This window comes from Kogia breviceps, chromosome 8 (assembly GCF_026419965.1).
Source record: "Kogia breviceps isolate mKogBre1 chromosome 8, mKogBre1 haplotype 1, whole genome shotgun sequence".
In the NCBI taxonomy this organism is placed as follows: domain Eukaryota; kingdom Metazoa; phylum Chordata; class Mammalia; order Artiodactyla; family Physeteridae; genus Kogia; species Kogia breviceps.
The window spans coordinates 28,371,477-28,389,898 of record NC_081317.1 but is presented as its reverse complement, the minus strand read 5'-3'; the positions used below and the strand labels follow the sequence as shown (position 1 = coordinate 28,389,898).

Sequence of the window (18,422 nt, the reverse complement as noted above, 5' to 3'; positions counted from 1 at the left end):
ATATGCAAAAAACTACATCGTTTTATGTAAGGGACTTGATTTTGGTATCCATGGATTTTGGTATCCTCTGGGTATACTAAAACCAATCCCCCACAGATATCGAGGAACGACTGTATATGACTGAAAACTTCCGTGACAAAAACTTGAACACACACAGTGACATATACGCTAACCATATGCTTGAAGGCATCAAAGAACTTGAAGATAGCAGTGCTTCCAGAGGCAGGACCTAGTGTGGTAGGTAAACCCCACATATGCAGCCACTTTTCTCCCTGAGAATAACTGCCAAGTGTTAAGGAGCAGCTAACGGCTAACAATTTTGCAAGGTGAGGGGCCAAAGACCAGAACCCAGGGACTACCAAAGGAAGGAGGGGGCTGGTGAACCCGCGTCTCTATGACATGGAATCCTGAATTGCTCTTGGGAGCTGGGGGAATGGTAAGAAGTAGTCCAGCCGCAACTCCTCTTTACCCTAAAACTTAGCAGAGATGATCCCAAGCTGCCAGCTCCCTCAGACATCTGGCAGAGCAAGCATAAATCCTCTCTAGGAATATCATCCTACCCCCAAATTATCTCAAACGATTTAAAAAATGTAATCTACTACATGTGCAACCATGCAAGTTAGCCCAGAAAGAGACAAAATAAAAACTAGCAGAAAAGACAGATAAACAACAACAAAAAAGCAGACCCACTGGGCTACCAGATGTTGCAGTTACAAAATCACTTTAAGCTACGGGAAGGCTACAGGAATAAATAAAATTATTAAATGAAAAATAAAATAGCTGTGACTATTACGTTCAGAGATAGAAAAATAAGATATAAAACTATGGTAGAAAACTATCACAGAACCAGATTTTCCAGAAGTGAAAAAATACAATAAACTCAATGGATAGATTATCAATAGGTTGGTCTTGTTAAAAATTAGTGAACAAAGAGAGATCAGAAGAAATACCCAGGACAAAGCATGCAAAGGGTAAGAGACTGGGAAGGTCTCACATGCATTTAAATGGAGTAGAGGGTAGGGGGGACAGGGCAGCAGAAATACTTTAAAAGATAATGCCTGCAAACTTCTCAAAAGAATAAAAAACATTACCACAGATTCAGTAAGACCTATAAACACAAAATATAAATAAAAAGAAATATATACCTCGACACATCATAAAAACTGTTGAAAACCAAAGACCAAAAAAAAAAAAAAACCCCAAAGTTAAAAAAGATAGATCCCATCCATGACAGCAAATATTAAACTGACAGTTTACTTAAGAACAAAAATGAAACTTGAAAATCTAATTTAATAACTTCTTTCAACACCTCAGAAGAAAACTGACAAGTTAGAACTCTATACATATCAAAAATATCCTTCAAAAGGGAAAATCAATTTGAGATATTTTTAGACTAACACATACTCAAAGAATTCACGATTAGGAGTCACACAACAGGGGAGAAATAGAGAGTGTTCTTCAGGCAGAAGGAAAATGGAATTGGAATTGGATTGGACTGGAATTACAACAATGAACAAAGAGCAATGAAAAGGGTAAATCTAAATGACTACTGTACAAATTAATAATGTCCTAAGACAAAATATACACAGAATTAAAATAGCACAAACTGTGCTATGTAAGTGAAACTAAAATGAATGGAGTTTAAGTGTCCAGGAAGAGGGGGAAACAACCAAATATTAGATTTTGACAAGTCAAAGATGCATGTTTTAAGTAACCTTGAGGTTAGCAGAGGAAAAAAAAAAGTCATTCAAAGAAAGCCAAGAGGGCTTCCCTGGTGGCGCAGTGGTTGAGAGTCCGCCTGCCGATGCGGGGGACGTGGGTTCATGCCCCGGTCCGGGAGGATCCCACGTGCCGCGGAGCGGCTGGGCCCGTGAGCCATGGCCGCTGAGCCTGCGTGTCCGGAGCCTGTGCCCCGCAACGGGAAAGGCCGCAACAGTGAGAGGCCCGCGTACCGCAAAAAAAAAAAAAAAAAAAACCAAAAAACAAAAAACAAATAAAGTCAAAAAAGGAGTAAAAGATACATAAAACAGGTACAATAAACAGAAAGCACTTATTAAGATAACATACTTAAACCCAACTATGTCAACAGTTGGGTTAAATTTAAATATCAATAGACTAAACACTCCAATTATAAGAAATATTGTCAGACTAGATTTTTTAAATCCCAGCTATATACTGCTGACAACAGAAACGTCCAAAACACAGTACAAAGACTGAAAGTACAAGGTTAAAAAAAAAAGATATACACTGCACCTACTACTCAGAAAAGATAATGCAGCTACATTAATATTAAGCTAATCAACCCTTACCTCTAATAACACTTTTGCCTTAAGGAAAGACAATTATTTTAAAAGACTCAACTGGTAAAGAAAATACACAGTGCTGAAGATTGTATGCACCAGCACCTAGTAACATAGCCACAAAATAGATAAAGCAAAAATTATCGCAAGAAAGGAGAAATAGACAAATGCAAAATATGAGTATTAATACATTTCTCTTGTTAACCAATACAACCAGCAAACGAAAAGGAAAAAAGTTAAGGATGTAGAAGAATTTAACACAATTAACCAAGTTGAACTAACAAATATAGAACACTGCATCCAACAAAGACAGAAGCACATTCTTTCCAAGCACACACAGGACATTTACAAAAAGTGATCATATGTTGGACCATAAAGCAAGCTTCAAAAAATTTCATAAGCTTTTAATTATATAGTATTATGACCACAATGGAAGACAGAAATCAGAAAAAAACAAATACAGCACAGAAGATTCTTAGAGCAGTGAAAGTATTCTGTATGACACTATAATGTCAGATACATATTATAAATGTCAAAATCCACAGAATATAGAATACCAAGAGTGAACCCTATGTGAACTATGGACTTTGGATGATAACGATGTTGTCAATGTAGGTTCACCCATTCTAACAAATGTACAATCTGGTGCAGGATGCTGCTAATGGGGGAGGCTGTACTTGTGTGGGATCAGGGGGTACAGGGGAACCCTGTACTTTCTACTCAGTTTTGCTGTGAACCTAAAGCTGCTCTTAAAAATAAAGTATTTAGGGCTTCCCTGGTGGCGCAGTGGTTGAGAATCCGCCTGCCGATGCAGGGAACACGGGTTCGTGCCCCTGTCTGGGAAGATCCCACATGCCGCGGAGCGGCTGGGCCCGTGAGCCATGGCCGCTGAGCCTGCGCGTCAGGCTCCGCAAGGGAGAGGCCACAACAGTGAGGCCCGCATACCACAAAAAAATAAATAAATAAATAAAAATAAAGTATTTAAAACAACAAAAAAAGTTTATCTGACAAGATGGGTTAATGAGTATGCTATGGTTACAAACCACCCTAGAAATCTTAGCTGCTTAAGATGAAAGAAATTCCCACTCCCCACCCATTCCCTGCCCCTCTTTTCTCCACCCTTGCCTTCTCCCCCACCCTCTGCTCTCTGTTTGCTCTACACCAGCGGTCTCCAACCTTTTTGGCACCAGGGACCAGTTTCGTGGAAGACAATTCTTCCATGGACGGGGGTGGGGGGGGGATGGTTCAGGCAGTAATGCAAGTGATGGGGAGCAGCAGATGAAGCTTCGCTCACTCGCCTCCTGCTGTGCAGCCCGTTCCTAACAGGCCGCAGACGGGTACCTGTCTGCAGCCTGGGGGTTGGGGACCCCTGATGTAGCTGGAATAGAAACTGATAGGTATATCCACACACTGGAAGTTTGGCATTATCTACTAATATCGGACATAGGCATAATATATGACCCAACAATTCTACTCCTAAGTCTACCCAACAAAAAAGCATACAAGAAACATGCACCTGAATGTTCACAGCATGTCTGCTCACATGAGTCCCGTGACAGTCATGGAAATGAGCCTGTTGGATCACCTAACATGGGGAGCTGCTCTGTTCTGAATCCATCATCACCATTCCCCCGGCCCAACACTTCCCACAGGCTGTTCTAGCCAATGACTGGCCATAGGCAGGATGCTAAAGCAGGTCCATCCCTGCAGGACAAGTAACTCCTCTGACCCCAACTGTGCCTGGAGGACATGTCACTGGCTTTGCTTAAACTTTCCCAGGACTGCACTGAAGTCCGAAGACTTATCGTACAAAACGTTCCCTCCAACCTCTTCCTCCTCTACATATATCAGTCCTGCAAGGGGCTGTTGGCTTTCTCACAAGTATTTCTCCCAATACAGCAAAATCTAAACCCAACTTGTTGTCTTCTTGTCCTTGGGGGACCTCAACAGGCTCAAACTGGGAACAACCCAATATTTATCAACAGGAGAATGAACTACTACCATGGATAATACATGAATAAATCATTACATGAATAAACAAACTACAACTATACATGACCAAGTGAATGAAATTAATATCAAAATGAGTAGAGGGCTTCCCTGGTGGCGCAGTGGTTGAGAATCCGCCTGCCGATGCAGGGGACACGGGTTCATGCCCCGGTCCGGGAGGATCCCGCGTGCCGAGGAGCGGCTGGGCCCGTGGGCCATGGCCGCTGAGCCTGCGCGTCCGGAGCCTGTGCTCCACAGCGGGAGAGGCCACAGCAGTGAGAGGCCCACGTACCACAAAAAAAAAAAAAAAAAAAAAAAAAGAGTAGAGTTCCATGGTTGGTATGTCACAATCCATGGATCTGTAACTACTTCTGTACTTTCAGTACATTTCACCAAAAAAAAAAGAAAAAAAGAAAAACCAAGGCAAGACTCTGAAAAGTAAGCTATCCTTAAACCAAAGAGGAATTTGCTACTTACTATTCACTCAGATTAAGAAGCTACCCATATGCACTAATATGTATAAAATAGATAACTAATAAGAACCTGCTGTATAAAAAATAAAATTCAAAAATTCAAAAAAAATTAAATTAAAAAAAAAAAAAAAGAAGCTGTATGCAGCCGGACTGTTTACATGGAGCCCTCCTCCTCCTTCCTTCATCATTCTCACATCCCTCAGAGGTAACCACTGTTAAAAGATTGCTGTGAATCTAATGACATATGCAAATTCTACAACTTGCTTCTCTTACTAAACATTACATTTTCCATGCAGTATAGGAAATTTTTTCCTCTTATTTTTATTTCCCTCTTATTTTTAATATTAAGTGAAGAACATTCTAGTGTATAGATATAAAGATCACTTACTTTAGTATTAACTTCAACATTAGACAGATGTTTCTAATTTTTCACTACCACAAACACTGCTATAATGAAAAATCTTACACATACAGGTTTGTACATTTGTGCAAATACATCTATACCATAAATTCCTAGCAGTGGAATTGCTAGGCCAAACAGAGTACAGGCATTTTATATTGTTTCAATGACGCCACCTTCTAAAAAGATTCCACCAAATTATAATTTGGTGGAATTCCACCAAATTTTAATTTGGTGGAATTCCACCAAATATATAATTTAAATTATATATTTAAAGGCTAATGTATTTTAGATGAACCCTACTTTATGGACTAAAACTTGTGGTGAAAAGTAATTATGAACGAAAGGTACATAAAATTGCTTTTATCTTTTACTGAGTCAATTTAAGGAAAAACTTCATAGGGTTACACAAAAATACCAGAGTACACAAAAAATTACCAGTAGTTACAACCCAGAGATTGATTCTAAATAAAAAAGACCATTTAATAGACCTGACAACCCAGGATCCAACTGTCACCACAGCATTTACAGATCCCAGTTCAGTGCCAGCAGATCCCACTGTGATTTCTGATCTACAGAGAAGAGTGACCAGAGTTCTCAAGGATACTGGGGCTTATCGTACCAAATGTGCAGATGTCTTGCAGATGTCTTATGGCTGTGGGATAAGGCCTGAGTTGTGAACCTTCCAGGAAGGGTAAGTCTTTCATGACAAATCCACTCCAACACTGCAATCTCCCTAAGCCTTTGGATATCTTCCTCTACAGTATACCAAGGTAGTTCTGGCATCTCAACTCCACTTAGTACAGGCCACCCTTTGGTTCGTTTCAGGCAATCAACCAACCAGAGCCCTTTCTAAGCCCTCAAGCTGTAACACTGAATCCAGAATCTCTCCTTATGGGTCCACATCAATAAATTTGGCCTAACCCAACTTTACATTCCCTTCACCTTCAACTCACACCCTTAACATCCATTCCCATAAATATTCCCCAGGTTCCTATTTCTCTCATGGCAAATGAGACAATCTTTTGGAGGGTAGGCCTACCTCTTCATGGGTCACAATTTGCACCTCATCCTTTGGGGCCTCCTGGGATGGTCCTAGGGGAAGCCAAATGCAGGTTTTTCAGGCAAAGGGAGATTAAGTTCAGGCAAGGGATGGAAAGTCTGCTTCTACTGGGAAAGGTAGCCCAGCAGAATTTAGGTGTTCAAGGTCTCCAGCTAAATCACAATCTGACTATATGCCTCTAATCCAATTTTCAGGATCCCATTCCTAACCAACCAATGTTTTCACTTACAAACGGGGAATTCAATTTGCAGTTTTAGGGCAGTCGTTGAAACTTTCAGGTCCCTTATGTGGAACTTGACCTGGTAATTTAAAACCCTGAACTCATCTCTTTGCCTTGCAACGTTTTCACTTGGCTAGGCTAAATCACATTCCCCAAGATTTCCACTCCCATTTGTTTCTAGATTGGGCGGGCCACAAGAGAGACTACTGTGCAGCAGGTGGAGGGAGCACGTGAAGGGGCACACATCTGGTAGGACATCTGCAGCCTGCACCAACTGCTTTGCTTCATTTGCTTCAATGATGCGAGGCTGCAACAACAACTCTACCTTCCTCCAGGCTTCCTGAGAGTCTCTGCCTCCTGGGCCAAGTGCGTGTGGTTACCTCCATGACAAAGGGCCAGCTCTTTCAGGATATCCATACAACCAAGGTCAGAGTTAACAGAACTGACACAGCTTTCCATCTGTCTTGCTGTGGCTTCCAGCCTGGGTTCTCCCCCACTGTACATCCACCTTCCTTTCTCAAATGCCTGTCCTAATGGACTGCAAACTCCAGCATCAGGCAGGCACACAAACAACAGCCTTATCAACGAGCTGCATCGTCAGCTCCTACACTGTTAACTGAGATCCCTGAATAAGACTGTCTGACAGACCCCTGTGCAGCAGACCACACATTTAACCACACAGCCTCAACCTGCCCTTGGACAATTCTAGCTACTGCCCAGGGAATCTGAGCACTCACAACCCAAGTACTGAACTAAGGACTAGAAAAGTAATTATGGACAAAAACAAGAAGAATCTCTGCTTTAATGAAGCTCAGCCTTTTTGAGAAAACAAAAATCCATTAAATCATGTGCACAAATGTAACCCTGTAATTTTGATAAGCACCAGGAAGGACAACAATGTCTCTAATAGAAGAACTTGACTTCAGTAAAGTCAAGAAAACTGTTACTTACTGTAGCAAGTGATGGATATGTCGAAGTTCCCTATTCTACCTTCATTATAAAATGTGCAGGGCTTCCCTGGTGGCGCAATGGTTGAGAGTCCACCTGCCGATGCAGGGGACACGGGTTCGTGCCCCGGTCTGGGAAGATCCCATATACCGTGGAGCGGCTAGAGGCCCGTGAGCCGTGGCCACTGAACCTGAGCATCCAGAGCCTGTGCTCCGCAACGGGAGAGGCAACAACAGTGAGAGGCCCGCATACTGCAAAAAAAAAAAGTGCAAACTCACACAAAACGAATTCCATAAAAAAGTGATGCCTGAAACAAGCTCTAAATGAAACCCGGACAGAAAAGCATTCCAGGAAGAGGGAAAGAACAAGTGCCACACTCCCTGGTGGCAGAGATGAGGATGGGCACAGGAGATGTGAGAAGGACCTGCGTGACTGGAGCAAGGAAAGCAAAGGGAGATATGGTACAGGTGAGGTCAAGGCCCCGAAGGATAAGAAATATGCACACCCTTAAGGCCACGTTTTGAAGTTCTGTCCTTAAAGCAACGGGAAGCCACTGAGGGTTTTACATAAAAGGTGACATAATCAGATCTGCCTTTTTCAAAGGTAATTTCTGACACTAACAAATTACAAACATAATTACCTTTTACCCAACAATCCCACTATCTTGAAACTGTACCTGCACAAATACAAAACAATACATCCACAAGGTTATTCACAGCAACGGAATATAAACAACCCAAGTGTTCATAATTAGGAAATGAACTACAAGCACAAATGAATGGAAAAGAGTGTACACAAAGTGATCTCTAGAATATATTAAGTAAAAGGAAAGAAACAACAGTGTACACAAACTTCTTTTTAAGAAAGGCAGGTAAAAAACATACTTGTGCTTATATTTGCAAAAATAAAACAGTGGAAAAATAAACCAGAAACTAATAAAAGTGGGACAGGAGGGGAACAGTGCAGAGATAGGAAGAAAAGGGAGAATGTGAACGTACCTTTGTAATGCAGCTTTGATTCTGGAGCTATATAAATGTTTTACACACTGAAAAAATACATTAAAACGTTAAAGAAATCCTTAAAAGTTAAAGATTTCATTCAAATAAACCAAACTAATGATCAAATTGGTTACAAAATCAGAGGGAAAATGTTTTCAAATGATTTTATAATTCAGAATGTCAACTGTACATCCTTGCATGGATACATTTTTAAAACAAGGAGAATAAAATACAAACCTACAATCACTCCACTGTTATTAATGTTTTCAAACTATTATATTTATACTGTAGGATAAAGGAAAGTAACTATTGTTGCTAAGAATGCAAATTTTTAACATTAGAGAAGAAAGGATAAAGCCAAAGTAAAAACCCTATAAAGTTAAATGTGAATTGGAAATATCAACACAAAATCAAAATTTATTATTTCCCAAGCCTATCCAATGAAAGCAAGGGCATCTCAGTAGCAGTAAAGGACACAAGAGCACCAGATTTTGTTATCTAAATTCCACTGCCTGATAAAAAGAGCTAAAACAACTGGCTGCTAGATATTGGGCAGGAAAAGCACAAAGTGAGTCTAAGACATCTTGTAACATGAGCAAGAAAGTTCAAAGATTAATGGGGTCGCATCCAAGGGAAGAGAACTAGTTTGAAAGGACCAAGCCATGCCCAAATTAGAACAAGCTGAGGGAATGATGACTACTTGATTAAAACACACCAAATACATAAAATTCCTTGTATCCACAGTGATCCTGAAAGAGAGAAAGCAAAAAGAAACAACAACAAATCAACCCTGTACATAGGAAAAAGAACATTCCTATCCTGTGTCAGGACCTAAAACTCACACTAGGAATATTAACTTAGATATATAATTAGTTAATATACAGATAGATATACAGGTCATACATACGTGTCTGTAAGTATATAGCTCATCTATAGATAAATACATGGATCATTTGCAGACAGGTCCAAAAAATTAAACCTAGGTTATAAGGATATAACTATAAGCAAGCTGAACAACACAAACAAATATAATCTAAGTTTAAAAAGTTGTCATGCCTTATTACTACAATCTAAAAACATCTAAAATGGTATGAAAATGCTTTATTAACCTCTTCATTTACTCTCTCAAAATTTGAATAAAACAATATCCATAATGAATGGATCCTTCCTCCCTCTACCACCCACCCCCCAAAAAGTCAACACACTTAACATTCTAGGGACTCCAGACAAATTGCCCCTGCTTCAAATGACTTCATCTGCCTTCTTGAACAGGCTACACTCTGTAAACTAGAGCTCCTACACTGGCAGATTCCTCCAATGCACCTTTCATATGGTTTAATGCCTTTCAATGGCTCCCCTCACCTTTAGGATAAACACCAACCACCATAATGTGATATGTACAATTATTTAAAATCTCGCCCCAAATTCAACCCTAGACAGACTGGCCATGACAAATTCTAAGTGGTGTCAGCAGTGGTATGATCAATACCCACAGAGAATTTATGACGTCCAGGAACCCTAGGAATCAGTCACACAGGAGTAACCGATAATACAGGGCAAACTTTTAGTTGTAATTCAAATCCAGAATGGTCTCAAACACTCTCTTCAGGACTCTGTTCCTGCTGTCCCTCCATCTAGACTTTTTTTACTCTCCTAATCTATATTCTTAACCCTCCTGGAACATCACCTTCTCTTCCCATATATCAACAGCATAGAATTTCCTCATCATATGTGTGGGTATCTTCCCTACCAAGCTGTAAGGTCTCTGAGGGCACATCTTTATGTATTACGTCCATACACGACTTATGGCAATTTTAAGGCCATATAATAAGCACCCAGTAGAGATTTAATTAAAAATTTAATTGGGACTTCTCTGGTGGCGCACTGGTTAAGAATCCGCCTGCCAATGCAGGGGATATGGGTTTGATCCCTGATCTGGGAAGATTCCACATGCCGCGGAGCAACTAAGCCCATGTGCCACATCTACTGAACCTGTGTTCTAGAGCCCGCATGCCACAACTACTGAAGCCTGCGCACCTACAGACTGTGCTCTGCGACAAGAGAAGCCACTGCAATGAGAAGCCATGCACCGCAACAAAGAGTAGCCCCTGCTCACCACAACCAGAGAAAGCTCATGTGCAGCAACGAAGACCCAACGCAGCCAATAAATAAATAAATGTATAAAAAAAATTTAACTGAAGACGAGCACAACTAAGCAACCTGATGTTGAAAAAAATATGCTAATAACTATAGCAAAGTTCAAAAGCAGGATGGAGAAGGAAATCAACAATGACTGGCACCATCTGCTGCACTTCAGGAACTGTACTGGGAACTCTACAAATGCATTGCATTTAACTCTCATAATAGCTTTATATGATAGGTTTCATCCCAATTTACAGTTAAGGAATAGAAAGCTTCAAAAGGCTATGTGATGAATCATGTATGTGGCTCTGGACCAGTAAGGAGTGTGGCTGGATTTCAACCCAGACTCTTCTGAGCTGAAGGCCATTCGATCTCCATGTCCAACTCCAGAGCTCTTATCCTTTTCACAATTGATTCCCTGCTTACAATTTCTTTCCATTCAACGAAAAGGAAAAAAAAAAAAAAAAAAAAGCATCTAATAAATATAAGAAAGTATTTACATGATACATATTAACTGTTCTTTCTCAGCAAATTAGAATCCTGCTAACAGCTAATTCAAAAGAAATACCCAACAGCATTATTTTTAATCTCTAAAATAATCCACAGTAATTCTTCAGGAACAACAGTATCCTTTTTATGTGTTTCTAACATACAAGCGGAAGAAATGCTAACTAAGGAGTGCAGCCAGTGGAGTTTAACTGTATGCAATCAGGTAAGTCATTGGGAAGTGAGAACACTACATAATTAAATTTCTTCTACATAAGACCTCAAATTAATAACCCATAATTATACACTATCAGTGTGATAAGAGCCAAATCTGAGGTACTCTTGCCCATAGGATGCACAGGCACACACAAATCACATCAACCTCCCAGTCCACAATTTACAGGAGTGGTACCATTACCGGTAAGGACACCAATGACCAACATTTCACCATTACCTGGATTTCAAGAGTGTTACTAGATATTACACGAAAAACAAAACAAGAAGGGATCTGGGGCCAAATATGGAAAACACTGCTGGTACTATTTCTCAGAGCCCTTAACCTGATAATGTGAATTGTGACCCTTGGGGAGAAGAAAAAGGACAAAGCATTGTTTCCCAAACTAAGGTAACCAAGAACCCCTTCTTCCTCTAGCATTTCTTAGCACTAGTATCACCAAGAATACCACCTTAAACACTGCTTCAGATATATATTCCCAAACTAAGTAAATATTGTTACTGTGGACTGAATTGGTAAATAAAGGTACTGTCAGAAACAGTACCATCAAAATTCTGGGGCCCATAGAAAATCTTAAAAAAAGAATGCTAAGTTAATCATAGAGATGACTGAGGGCCTCTTTTCCTTACCCATTTCACGGCATTTTAAAGTAACCATTTTGTGGGACTTCTGGTGGTCCAGTGGGTAAGACTCCGCATTCCCAATGCAGGGGGCCCGGGTTCGATCCCTGCGTGGGGAACTACATCCTGCACACATGTCTCAACTAAGAGTTCGCATGCCACAAGTAAAGATCCTGTGTGTGACAACTAAGACCCGGCACAGCCAAAATAAACAAATAAATAAATATTTTAAAAAAATAACCATTTTGCTACTCAAGAGTCAAAATAAAGAAATTCTATTTTATTTCTCACAATAAACACACATCTATTACCCATAATTTTGACATATTTAGCAACTTACATTTAATTATCAAGTCTGATAATAAAGGTTCTGTAAACCAGTAGCTACTACAATTTTTTGGTATTTTCCCATTAACCAAGGTTGGGGGGTTGAGGGAGAAGCCTCCTCATTTCACATGACCCCCATCTGAAATTTCACAGCCTCTGAAAGTTCACAACCTTTAAGAATGTTCACAAACTCAATCTGTCCTGGTATACACCCTCAAGTGTAGGTTTAGTTTTCACTTCCTAACAAAAGCTGTGTAGAAAGCAATTACTGTACTCCATCAATGCTCTCAGACCGCAGAGTTCCTTCCAGAAAATTCCAACAGAAGTTATATAGGAATTCGCATTTTGGTAGGTATGTCGTCTTTGGCACAAGTCACGTTATACAGTGTAATCCGTTAACACTTAAATGTATTTGGTGTTGCTTTTTAACGTACAGCAAATCCGTATTTGCTACTTCAACATGCATGGAAAACCCTCTCCAAAACCAGGAACCCCAATCCACAAATCATAAATAGCAAATAAACGTAAAGCAAATGCGTAAACAGATTTGGGGTGCCTATTTCGTGGCATTTATTGCTGAGGCCATCACTAAAATCGAATCCGATAAAGTCGAGGACGCATCCGCAGTTGGAAAGATGAACAGAGCCAAACCGAAGATACTGCGCAGTTTCCGCGCCGCGCAATTAATCTCAGCAAATGCTTGCGGAATGCGTTCAAGGTCACTCGTGATGAAAAAGAAAAGTGTGTGTGTGTGTGTGTGTGTGTGTGTGTGTGCGTAGAAACCCCGCCGTTTGCCAGTCCCGCGCAGAGATGACCAGGGCGCGTGGACAGGCAGCCAAGGGGGCGGTGGAAATGCGGGGGGGTGTTACGGGGAGCCCCGAAAAACCACCTTCTCCACGAAGCCTACTGCTGCAGGACCCAGGGCAACCACCGGGGAGGCTACGCCGTCGTAGGTACACAGCCCTGGGTGGGAGACCAGCGCCAGGCCTCGGGGGGGGGGGGTCCCGAACCCGGAGAACCCCCTCCCCTTTCTGACGTCTCGGTCCAGAGCCCCTCTCTCTCGCTCCGGAGGGCAGTCCCTATTCCCTCCCCCACCTCCTTCCCACCCTCCACTCCAGCCCCTCCCCACACCCCGAGGGCCCGTTCCCCTCCCCCCTTTACATGCCCTCCCACCCAACCAGGGATACAGTCCCCACCCCCGACCCAGGGGACTCGAACCCCTCCCCCTCAAGCCCCGAGGGTCCCATTCCTTCCTCCCCGCCCAGCCCGGGTTATGCAACACTCACCCCGCCCCGCCCCCCGCCAGGGCCGGCCGCATCTCCCCCCACGCCCCGCGCCCCCCGCCCACTGTGTGCCGAGGTCTCCGGAACAAAGCGCGCGGGGCCGACCGGCCTGGCCGGGGGCGGCGGCCATGTTGGCGGGGGCGGCGAACAAAGGCGAGCGGTCAGAGCCCGAGGCCCCCTCCCGCGGCCCGGCCGGCAGGGGGCGCTGTGCAGGCGCCACCCGCCGCCCGGACAATGCGCCTCGGCCCGCTGCTCCCCGGGCGCCACCGTCCCTCAGCGCGCCCCGCCCGCGACCCCGTTGCGGCGCCCGCTTCTCCACAGCGCACGGACCTCACCTGCTGGCCACCTAGGCCGCCGTCGGCAGCCCGCGGGCCCTGCCGTCCCGCGCCGCGCTCCCGCCCCGGCCCAACCGAGCCAGACGGCGCCGCCCCGCCCCCGCTCCGCGGCCGCCGCCGCCCGCCCCCGGCCGCACGGCGCACGCGCACTGCGCCCGCCGACTGCACCGGCCGAGCCGCCCGGCCCCGGCCCAACGGGCCGTACTACGCAGGCGCTGCAGTCGGTGGGAGGGGCCTAGGGGGCGGCGGGCGGGGCCCCGCGGACTTGGCTTAAGACTGCTCACCTGGTGGTGGGGCGGGACTGAGTGGGGGAGGGCAGGGAGGTGGGGCGGGGCCTGGTGGCAGAGCAGGCCTTGGCCTGGCACCACTCACCTGGCCGCGGAACAGAGCGGAGCAGGGCCTGGCGCCGGGTGGGGCCTGGCGGCGGGGAGAAGCCGGGCGCGGCTCTCACCTGGGGGCGGGGCCTGGCTGCGCCCCAGCTGCGCGCTGGAAGAGGCGGAGTTCAGTGCCCGGAGCCCCGGGAGAGGGGCGGCGCGGTCGCAACGGAAGTCTGGCATTCTTGGAAGTTTCGTTTTCGCGCGGTGGGAGGGCTTTCACTGAATGACTGTCCCTCCTTGTCCTTGAGTTTAAGCAGCAAGTCGACCTGCGTTGCACGCCGCCCCTTTGGATAAAGCAGGATACAGTGATAAGGCCCTCCACTGGCTGAGCCGTGGCCGCAGAGAGAGCAGAGCGTCCAGTGCCGTCCGGCTTTCCGCGCGGACCCCTCCGCCGCACTGCGCCACCGCGGCACGGACCCGGGCCTCGCCCACTCACCTGCCCTACCTGGCGGGGGAGGGTGAGCTCTGCAGCGCTTGACCCTGCACTCTCTCCCTGTGCGCCGCCCCCACCACAAACTGGAGAACTCGCTCGGCTCTCCACGGAAGTCAGGAGCCAGGCATTCCCACGGTTACTCGTGAACTTGTTTGAGTTCTGTTTCAGCCAAGATGCCCTTTGAGTGTCAGGTTGTTTGCAGGAGGACGGGGAGAGGAAGGAAGCGTCCAGAACAGTTTTGATTCCTGCGGAGTGCCGTACCTGGAGGCTAAACCCCGGGTCTGAACCCCTACCCTAGCCTGGAGTTCTGCCCCCTCCAAGCCCTGGCTTGGGACTCTCCTCTCCCCACATTCTCATCTCCCGACTCCCGCCCAGCCCTCTCCTCCCACCAGCCCGGTGTCCAACAGCGAGTCGCTGGGCGGACGTGGTTCCTCGAGTGCAAAAGCGCAGTCACTTCGTAATAAACCGCCTCCCCGAATGTTGTCAGGTCAAATGACAGACGTATTATTGGAAAGCACTGTGTATTTAACCTTCAGGACAGTTGTCAGTTAGCAATACTCTTTGGGATTTTACTGGCACCTTTTTTTTCCAAGTAAGATTTCTACGTGCCTGTTGGAACAATTAAAGTGCCCATCTCAGATGACACACTTGGCAAGAGCTACAAGTTCACAGGCCAAGTAGAGGGCCAATTTAGTTACAGATATACAAAAGTGTGTCGCTGTACTTACCAGTAGGAAGTGTTGAGAAATTGTTACTTTCCTTTATGTTTAATGTTTATGATGCAGACAGTGGTGGAGCATTTCAGAAACAAGGAGAAATGGAAGGAGGCAGGTGCCAAGGAGTCAGTAGTTGGAACATTTTAGTGGCATCCCCTGGATTTCTCCACCTCGCTACTGTTGACATTTGGGGTCAGGTAACTTTTTTAAGGGAGATGTTTGGCAGCATCCCTGGCCTCTACCCTGTAGGTTCCAGTAGCAAACCCCCTCCTCCAACATGAAAACCAAAAATGTCTCCAGACAAAGCCAAATATGTTGTCCTACCCCCTCCAACACTGGAGAACCCCTGTTTTAAAGTTGGCCTCTAGTGATGATCACTGGGAGCTATCAAGAATGCACAGGCCAGGACTTCCCTGGTGGCGCAGTGGTTAAGAATCTGCCTGCCAATGTAGGGGACATGGGTTCGAGCCCTGGTCTGGGAAGATCCCATGAACAATAAAGCCTGTGCGCCACAACGAACGAGCCTGCGCTCTAGAGCCCACGAGCCACAACTGCTGAAGCCCACGCACCTAGAGCTGGTGCTCCGCAACAAGAGAAGCCACCGTAATGGGCTTCCCATGCACCACAACGAAGAGCAGGCCCTGCTCACTACAACTAGAGACAGCCGTGCAGCAACGAAGACCCAATGCAGCCCCCCCCCCAAAAAAAAGAAATTAATTAAAAAAATATATTTTCTTAAAAAAAAAATAGGAATGCACAGGCCGGGGAGGTCAGCCAGCCCTATGTCAGAAAGGGCCACACTCCAGAGAAGGCAACTACTAGTCTTCCTGCTAAAAATATCTCAACGGCCCTCAGAAGCCTTACTTGCTAGCATGCTGAATGTCAAAAATGAGGTTTTACGTCACCCATGTATATCTGCCAAAAAGGTTTAAAATGAAGCTAGTCACAGGGGAAGAAATCTGACAAATCCAGTGTGAGAGACATTTTGCAAAACAGCTCCACCAGACTCTTCAAAAAATCAACATCAAGAAAAACACAGAAAAGCTAAGAATAAGTTCAAACATAAGAGACCACAACCAAATCCATTGCATGATTGAAGGAAAGAAGCTATGAAAGAGATTTGGGAGATAATTGGAGAACTTGATGGAAAATATATTAAAGAGAGTATTCTTTAGTCTGTTAAATGTTTCACTGTGATAATGGCTATGTTTGAGAACGTCCTTGTTCTTAGGAGTTGTGTGATGAATTATTTTAAGAGTTGTGGTGGCTACAATGTTCTTTCAAATAGCTCAGAAACACATGTATTTTATATACAGATAAAGCAAACGTAGCAGAAGGTTAACAGTTGGTAAATCTAAGTGATGGGTATATATGTTTTAATTCTGCAATTTTTTGAACTTTTCTGGGAGACTGAAATTTTTCAAAATAACAAGTTAGAAAAGTGGAATACGAAGTATTTTGTGAATTTCTGGAATGCTAAATAAGCCAAATTGCTTCAACTTCCCAGGCAGCCTCTGTTCTCTTCCAACTTGCTAACTAAGCACTTCCAGAAACTTAATTTCTATACAGTTTTTCAACCACACTGGACTTCTGGAGATTAGGTCAGAAGGGCCTGCATGTATTTTTCATCCTGCAGGAACTATATTGCTGGCAAATATAAACAGGCGTGTTAAAAGTTTCAACTTACACAAGGCCTATGTCTCTTTTAATGCTGGGTCCCAGGGATCCTACTTGGGGAGAAGGGAATTTCTGCCCCAGAGATGAACCCACAGTGAACCTTGGTATATTCACCCCACTGACATTGATGGATCATAGGAAACTGATCCTCAGGAGCCTTTTTAAATTAGTTATATTTATTACAGGATTATTCAGTTATTCAACACAGCAAAAAATATTCAGTATGTACCCCACGCCATAGGCATGATTCTTTGTATTAACTTAACCTCTTAGGTGAGTGAGCCTTATAGGCCACCAGTCACCTTGTAAGTAAGGATGCTCTCTCCCCAGTGTTTACCTGGGTCAACTCCCAACTGGGTGCTATAGCCTGCTGTCCCCGGGCAGTGGAGACAAAGGTCATTGAACTGGGAGCACTCAGGGCTTATAAGTCTAACATAATGGCCCTCATTATGATTGTGGCTTATGCTGTTATACAGGTAAAGCAAACGTAGCAGAAGGTTAACAATTGGTAAATCTATTGTGGCATAACCTACACTCCTACTTGTGGCTATAGGTTATGGCTATGCTGGTTAGGCAGCCCTAATATGTGAATCCTGAGAAGATGGTGGCCTCACTAGGACAGAAGCCACTCTTCTCCAGTGGCTCTGGGGCCAGATCTCTGGATCTCTAGAGCCACATTAATGCACATATTCTACAGGGAGAAGCATGAGATCTAGGGCTGTCATCCAGGGCAGAGGTGACCAGAACCTACCTGGATGGCCAGCAGTGGGGCCAAAAAGGAAGAAGAGGTAAGGAATGCTCAGGCAAAGGCAGGGTCGGCTGTGCCTGGCACCTCTCCAGGTATTTACCCCGCTTGGGGCTACAGGAGGCTGGAATGAGTGAGGATGGATTCTCCAAGCCTCTTATCACCCTCTGTCACATTGTGTCTTCTTCTGAACTTCCGGAGGGCACACCTTTGTTTCTATTTTCTGCTGTATCTCTACTGCTTGGACTAGAGCCTGGTGAGAGATGTGGTTCATGAAAGACTCTATAGAAGACCAGTGTGGTTTGTAGCCAGCTCCCCCAAGTTTGTTTCACAGCCTCAGTGCAGAAGTTTTTCTTCGAGGGGAAGTAACCAGTTAGGGAAAAAACCCAGGTTTGCCAGAGGTGCTTCTGCAGGCTCTGCAGGAGCCACACACAGACCTAAATCCAACACCCTGGCTTCTGACCCCTTCCCCCTCCCCCGCTGCCTCCCCCCACCCCCCACACCGTGCCCTCTCTAGTGTCCTCACCTTGTTGGAGAGGGGAAAATTTCTGCCTTTACTCCTCTTGAGTTCTTGTGGGTGGACTAATAACAAAATTAGCACAAGACAGATGAACAGGAGAAAAAGAAACAAATTTTAATTCATGCACATGTAGGC

At 44.6% G+C, this 18,422-nt stretch overlaps 1 protein-coding gene across 1 annotated transcript in view; it reads right to left on the bottom strand.

The window, feature by feature from the left end:
- SPIN1 (spindlin 1) overlaps positions 1 to 14,211 on the bottom strand; it is a 67,023-nt gene extending 52,812 nt beyond the window's left edge. Inside the window, 1 exon segment of the mRNA XM_067041053.1 lies at positions 14,192 to 14,211. The gene's annotated coding sequence lies outside the window, so the exon portion shown is untranslated.
- Positions 14,212 to 18,422: the final 4,211 nt, after the last annotated feature.